The sequence below is a fragment of the Penaeus japonicus genome, unplaced genomic scaffold (assembly GCF_977035675.1).
Source record: "Penaeus japonicus unplaced genomic scaffold, GWHDUDI00000001_assembly GWHDUDI00000018, whole genome shotgun sequence".
Classification (NCBI taxonomy): domain Eukaryota; kingdom Metazoa; phylum Arthropoda; class Malacostraca; order Decapoda; family Penaeidae; genus Penaeus; species Penaeus japonicus.
This window is the reverse complement of record NW_028234420.1, coordinates 14,098,699-14,106,198: the sequence shown is the minus strand read 5'-3', so window position 1 is coordinate 14,106,198 and position 7,500 is coordinate 14,098,699. Positions and strand designations below refer to the sequence as shown.

The following is a 7,500-nucleotide window of genomic DNA, read 5'->3' as shown; positions in this document are numbered from 1 at the left end:
TCTCTCCCCTAACCCCCCCTCCCCCTCTCCTCACCCCCTTCAGATGTGGCAGAGATTTCACGCTGGAGCTTAAGCTGTCGAGAATAAATCACAAAGAAATTTATATACAGCTATATCTGCCACCTCATAGAAGCATCACTCACGACCAACACTTCGGAGGCGATCACGTAAGGGCACGACTCCACACTTTTCGAGTCATTCCCGTGATTCAACACTATGATTGTGGTTACGTGTTTGCTGGAAAAGTGGCATGTGTCATGATGTCAAGGGATGCTGTATAATTCGCTTTATTGTGGTAGGATTGTGTGAGATATATAGCTATACATAGTTCAACGCTGCATGCCTGTATGTCCCACGCGCACGCACTCATGCACACACACACACACACACACACACACACACACACACACACACACACACACACACACACACACACACACACACTTACACACACACATACACACACACACTCACACACACAAAATCCATGAAAATGATTATCTTTTCATAACTATTTCTACACCCGGTCGTGTTCTGGCGCAATACTACCCCGTCAGAGGTGGTGGTTCTCGTGCCCTGGAAGATGCAAGTCATCTCGTTTGAACCTACACGCCAAGGGTTCAACGCGCATCTTTTGTTGGTGTTAAGATGCTGATGCTCCTTATCTGTAATGTTATGGTTCGAGAGTTTGTGGCGTATCAAATATAAAGGTTCTTGTTGCCATGACGAGGTCGGTGTTTGGGATTTCGTTGGAGGATGAAGGATGAAATGGCGGCGAGAGCAAAAGTGGTTTTCCCCCCCTTTTCCCTTGGTGTTTCTTTATTGTGTGTTCTCTCGTATCTATTATGATATCGAGATTTCTGTTTGCTTTCTTTTATCGTGTGGCTTTGTGTTTATCCTTTCGTTTGCTGTCATCTCTCCTTTATTATGTTTTCCTCTCATTATCTATTTCTTATTCTGTCTTCTATCATATATTCATTTTCTGTTGATTCCATTTCCAAATTCGATTCCTTTTGTCCTCTCTCTCTCTCTCTCTCTCTCTACCCCCTTCACTCTCTCTCTCTCTCTCCCTATCCCCCCTTCTCTTTCTTTCTCTCTCTCTCTCTCTCTCTCTCTCTCTCTCTCTCTCTCTCTCTCTCTCTCTCTCTCTCTCTCTCTCTCTCTCTCTCTTTTTCTCTATCTCTCCCCCTCTCTCTCTCCCTATCCCCCCCTTCTCTTTCTCTTCCTCTCCCTCCTCTCCCTCCCCTCCCTATCCCCTCCCCGAGATGATTTGGAGTGTGTATTCCCATCCCGAACGAGAACTGTTTTCGCAATTAACACGCCTTGATCCCGTAAACATTACGAGTCGTGACACACACAAACAGAAATCCAACGTTGGCGCAGATGTTCCCGCAAGCGCAACAGGTGCACTGCCCAGGCATACCCAGTTCTGTCGTACCCTGTGCTTTTTTTTTTCCTTTCGGCCTTTCGCTTCTGATTGTCCCCTTTCGTACTGTCTTTTCCACGTTTTAACTACTGCTGTTATTAATGTTTTTACTTTTTGTACTATCAATTAAAAGCTATTGCAATCGTTACTACTATTTGTTCTATTACAGTTACTATTACTACGTCTACTTCTAGTCTACTAAAACTACTAATATTACAACTAATATGTCTATTAATACTACTAATAGCAATGATAATGCTGGCTACTGTCATCACTATCACTGATATTGTCCTAATTTCTATTCTCAATATTGGTACAACAATTCTAGTACTAACGGGACCCACACCATCTTTCTTCACATCAATCTTACTGATTTTACAACTGTTGTTTTGTTTTGGATATCGTTGTTGGTACTGGCGTTGTTACTACCATCACTATTATTGTTACCCCTTTTTCAAACTGCTTCCTTGATAGCTGCTATCTCCTCCCGTTCATTTTTATAACTTTTTTTTGTAACACACCCTTCGCATGCACACTCCCTGAGTCAAGGGTACAAGATCCGAGTATCAGCATGCGAAGTGTAAGAACGCGAAGGGGCTACGTTACACGAAGGACCATTAATGTTCCCTCGACGTCTCTGTCAAACGTAACTCTACCTTTATGACACAGGAGTTATTTACGTCACTGGTCTGTATATTGTGACATAGTAAAGACGCTTTAGGGAGATAAAGGGTGTGTCAGGTTAGTGAAGAAGTTATCATAAATCGGTTTCCATTACGCTCCCGATATCAAACAGTTATAAAAATGCAGGATGACGCAGTGGAGTATACGTTTTTTTTCCCTCGAGATCTCCTTTTTTTGAAAACATTGTTTGTTGGAACCTTCAACCCTGACAGTCACCATCATAATATTTGACCTTCGTAGGCGAAACATCTTCTGAACTGGTTATGTTTGGCAGTCAGCGCGTAAGGGACGCCTGTCAGTGGCCTACAAAAAGGAATGTTCTAGAATAGACTCGAGCGTGTCTTTGCTGGGTGTGAAGGCACAGCACCGGCAGGGGGTTTCAACAAGGGCGAGGAAAGGGGGGAAGGGGGGGGGGCAGGGAGAGGGCGGCGGATGGGCGCCATAGAAATTTATGAGAATTTTAGTGTAGTCCTTGTGATTATTTCCGTTGACGAAGGAAGCTAGAAGAGTGACCATGTGTCGGATCCTGGCGCACACGTGGTCGCGTTTCAAGGGAGTGGGGGAGGAAGGGGGGGCGAGGTGGTGAAGACAGACAGACATGGAGAGAGAGAGAGAGAGAGAGAGAGAGAGAGAGAGAGAGAGAGAGAGAGAGAGAGAGAGAGAGAGAGAGAGAGAAGAGAAGAGAAGAGTAGAGAAAGAGAGAGAGAAAAAAATAAAAATACAAATAAAAAGAGAAAGAGCTAAAGAGAAAGTCAGTAAGAAAGAAAAGAAGTGTGCGGGGGGAGGGGGGGGGGGAGATCTGAGGTTGTGAGGGGGCAGAGGGGGGTAAACGGCACCGAGGATTGAGGAAGTGGTGCCACGGGTGCCATACCGGACGGCACGAAAAGGGTATTTATATCTCGAGTCAGTCGGTACAACAACAACACCTCTCCGCAGCCGTCAACCCAGGGGAGATCGGGACGGACGGAGACAGGGGGAAGGGATAGGGAAAAAAGGGGGAAATTAGGGAAAAAAAGGGGAAATTAGGAAAAAAGAGAGCGAGACGATAAGAGACGATAAGGTGGAGATAGAGAGGAGGGAAAAAGGGAAAAGAGGAAGAAAAAGAAATAAAGTACGAAAGAGAGAGAGAAAGGGAATGAGGGAATAAAGGGAAAACAGAGAAGAAAAGGGAAGAAAAATATAAGAAAGAATGAGTACGAAAGGTGGGAGGGGAAAAAAGAGAAAGAGAAGAGAGATTGGGAAATAGGAAGTAAAGAAACAAGCGGAAGGGAGAGAACGCAGAAAAAGTAACAAAGAAAGGAAAGAGAAAATTATCAGAAATATAATGTAATAGTCAACAAAATCCAAGAAAAAAAACACAAAGCAGCTTAACTGATAAGAATACACACACAGAGAGAAAGAAAGAGAGAGAGAGAGAGAGGGAGAGAGAGACAGACAGACAGAAAGACAGAGTAAGAGAATGAGATAGAGAAAGAGAATGATACAGAGAAAGAGAGAAAATAATACAGAGAAAGAGACAGAAAGAGAATGAGACAGAGAAAAAGAAATAGAAATAGTGAGAAAGAGAAAGAGAGAGAAAGAGAAAGAGAAAGAGAAAAAGAGAGAAAAAGAGAGAAAGAGAGAGAGAGAGAGAGAGAGAGAGAGAGAGAGAGAGAGAGAGAGAGAGAGAGAGAGAGAGAGAGAGAGAGAGAGAGAGAGACAAAAGACAAAGACAAAGAGAGAAAGACAAAGAGAGAAAGACAAAGACAAAAACAAAGAGAGAAAGAACGCAGCAAAGAGAAAGAGAAAGGCTGAATTGTCAATAAATGGGGAAAAAGAGGAGGTTTCGACTTCGGGAACGCGTCCAGCCAGTGGGCGTGCTGTGACAACGGGGGAAAACCGCAACAAGGCGTAAATACAGGGACTCTTTAAGGGGGGAAACTGCGTGTGTGTTGAACATGTTGACGATGAGTCATGGGATGAATCAAGATGCGATGCTAAAGGCGGAGAGATTTATGGGAAAAAAAAAAAAAAATGAAAAAGAAAAATAGGAATTGTTCTTTTTGAAATGCGATACCGAGATGAAGATTTGTAATGTGTCTTTTTTTGGATGATGTTAACAAGCGCGTATGTTTAAAAAAAAATGGTGAAAAGACGATGAGGATGTGAAGGGAAAAGGGATCTATAATATGGCTCCCGGGAAGGACTTGAAGCCACGTTGCGCATGGAGTCTATGAATCTTCAATAAGTAAGAGTAATGGAGAGTAATGGCCTCGAAACATACAAGAAAAGCACTTGCACTTCAGAGAACGAATTGCCATAAAAACGAGAGGAGGGGGCGTCAAGAGGGGGGGTCTCAAGTGGAAAAAACGAAGACCATAAATAAAGGAACAAAACAGACAAGGGGAGGAGAGAGCAAAGCGGAAACGAAGGGTGTGAAGCGGGGTATGTAAAGAGTAAAAATAAACCCGGGAATAACGCGTACGAAATGTGCATTTCGGGAGAGGAGGAAGTGGAAGGGAAGAGAGAGAATCGGAGGAAGGGATGGAGACATACCGGAAATATTTAGACGGAGATGATGGAAGTATGTTTACTCGAGGCTGTTCTGCATTGACGGAGGACGAAAGCGAACGCGGGGTTAAACAAATAGTCAGGTGGGTGCAGAGGTTTTGCATCGAATATAAAAAAACGTAAATATTTCCAAACTGAAAAAAGCGCAGCATTTAGGTGTGTTTGATTTTTCTTAAGGGCAAGATGGAAAAAAAAAAATCATATCCTCAAGAAATGGAAACCACCTAGGGAATTTAAAAAGAGTTCTCGATCCCGAATGATAATGTCTTCACAAATTTCTGAACAAGGTCAGACCTCGGGAGCCGAAGACGACCAAAAATACTTCGAGGTTCACAGCAGGGTCGCTTATCGTCGTGTCTTTCTTTCGAGTTATTCTCCCGTTTTCTCTCTCTTTTTGAAACCGTAGGGTAAAACAAAAGACAAAATGGAAAATTAATGACAGATGAAAATGAACTTCGGTCCGGACGGTCAAATAACACACGCCGTCTCCATTCTGGCGGTTTATTTTTAAGCAGATTTGTGTAGCTTGCTCTCTCCCGCTCGTTCATGCGAGGAAACACGATACAGCACTGAGTGTGGACGTGAAGTAATGATAGTCCAAACACGATAAGTTTACGAAAGAGTTATTTATGGTAATTGTTCAGCGGGCAAAGCAACTAATACCCACACGAAGGGAGGACTTACGTGTGAAAGGGCATGAGTGTGAAAGGGCATGAGTTCGTTATCCCTCAGTCAGACTGGAGTCATATGCAGGAATTGTATGAACTTTGATTGATCGATATCTCAATATTATGGTTGTCAGGAGCAATGCTATTTTCAGGAGGAATGCTATTGACTCATGATTTTATGAATCATCATCATTACATCATTAGTATCTTCATTTATATTATAATCATCATTATCATCAGTGCCATTATCATTGCGGCATTTATGTTATGGTTTTTGTCACCACATCCATCTATTTATTTTTCACTTATCTATAGCTATTGGTTAACTTTGACCCAAAGCTAGTACCGGTCTTCCTGATTTTATAAACTTTCACTGATTCATAAAGGAAAATCCAGTTAGCATTCTCCATGACATACGAGGGTGATGATCTAAAGCATCTAAGTATATCTATTTTGTATTTACTATTTTCGCTGACATTTCCGATGCGTCCCCAACTGCCTCGACGCAAACAAAGTGCCTGAGGCAGACCGAGCCAGCTGTCCCTCACAAAACGCCTAACACTGAAACATTCACGAGCCACCTTTGGCCACCTGCCCAAATCTTTTTTTTTTCTTCTTTTTTTTTGCCTATTATTTTGTTTTAAAAGAAGTTGCGTGTGTGGTGGGTGCGTGAGGAGGGGTAGGGGTGGGTTGGGGGGGAGAAAGAGGGTGAGGACAGGGGAAAACCATCGAAGTGGCTCTTTGTGAAGAAATAAGTAGCTCGTTTTTAAGTCGTGTTCCACATATTGGTATATAAAAAAAAAACGATGACTGTAATTCTAAAAGCGATGTGCGAGGTAATTACTTTCTTGTCCTATGTTAGTGGTATTGATGGATTCCAATGCATGTCAAAATCACTTTGTAAATCGTTTGCTAAATTATTTTTCCTTTGCTTTTCAGGTGAGTGTTACGAGTTCCGGTCTACTGGCAGAGTAAGGTAGTAAGATAGTTTATAAGCTCTATGCCTCCACTTTCTCTTTACTATATGTACTGCATTCTTCTAACAATCATTAAGGTTATGGCCATGTACATTATCTCTAATTCTGTAGAGTAAGATGAAACTTATGCTTTCTTTCTAAATGTTGTTTGCACACGGGCTCCTGATATTGAATAAGACATTGATTCTTGTGCACAGACTATTACTATGATCCATAAGTCCATTTCCATATATACATCAGAATATCTCCAACACCAACCCTGTTAAATCGCCGTCCGAAACACGTGCCCCTTTCTTGCCAGGAAAATTATTTCCCTGTGTCCTTCCTCAGGGCGGTGTCCTCGCAAATACTCACGCCTCAATACTTTCTTCGCCTACACACTCGCCCCCCCTCCCCCCTTCTTACTTCATTATCCCTCCTTCCCCCCTCACTTTCCCTCTCACTGCCCACCTCCCTCCATCTACCCCTTGCCCCATCACTCAGAGCCACAGCTGTCAAATGCTTTCCACTCGCACTTTCCCTCCCCTCTCCCCCCTCCTTCCTCCTTCCTCCATCGCCACTGGTGTAATGGAAACAGTAAGTCTCCGCTTCAGAGAATAGGCGGAGTTTCATAACAATATCCCCGCCCTGATGGATGAAGTCATTATAGAGGGGCGTGGCCGAAAGCGAGTCTTAAGGGCATGACGCGAGAGATGTTCGGGCGGGCGTGGGGGTGGGGCATCCTGGAGGGGTGATTGGCATGTTTTTGACAGCCGGGAAAGTGTGGTATAAACAAAGTCACGTCAGCCTCAAGCAGCTGACGAGGAATACTACTGATTCCTCGAGTGACAGGAGGACGGAGACAAGGCAAGTAGCATTCTGAAGGAGGTTAGTGACCGGAAGAATGGAGGGGAGTGCGAGCCAGACATTAATGGGGGGGTTTACAGACCACGCAAGTCACATCACGGCCGCGTCCTCGCCAACAGCAGCCGGCCAGGACGTGAGTGAGTCTGGGTGATGGAGATGCTGCTGGCTCGGTGCACCACGCGTTGGCCCGTCACATATGCATTGCTGACGAAGCGAAATCCGCTGGCGATTATAATAACGCGCGCTTGGTGCTCCGAACGACCTTGTTTATTACCTGTTTCAGCTTCCTGCTCCACATAATTAAACCTTCTTGGCCATTAATGTTCTCATATTTAACGAACAATGCGTT

The 7,500-nt window shown here is 43.8% G+C and overlaps 1 protein-coding gene across 4 annotated transcripts in view; it reads left to right on the top strand.

The window, feature by feature from the left end:
- Window positions 1–7,500, top strand: part of LOC122257423 (uncharacterized) — a 43,650-nt gene that overhangs the window by 28,126 nt on the left and 8,024 nt on the right. Inside the window, exon 1 of one of the 4 annotated variants that reach the window (XM_086546633.1) lies at window positions 6,271–6,304. The exons of the other annotated variants lie outside the window; for them this stretch is intronic. The gene's annotated coding sequence lies outside the window, so the exon portion shown is untranslated. Of the gene's footprint in view, window positions 1–6,270; window positions 6,305–7,500 lie in introns of those variants that run through there. 4 annotated transcript variants of the gene reach the window in all.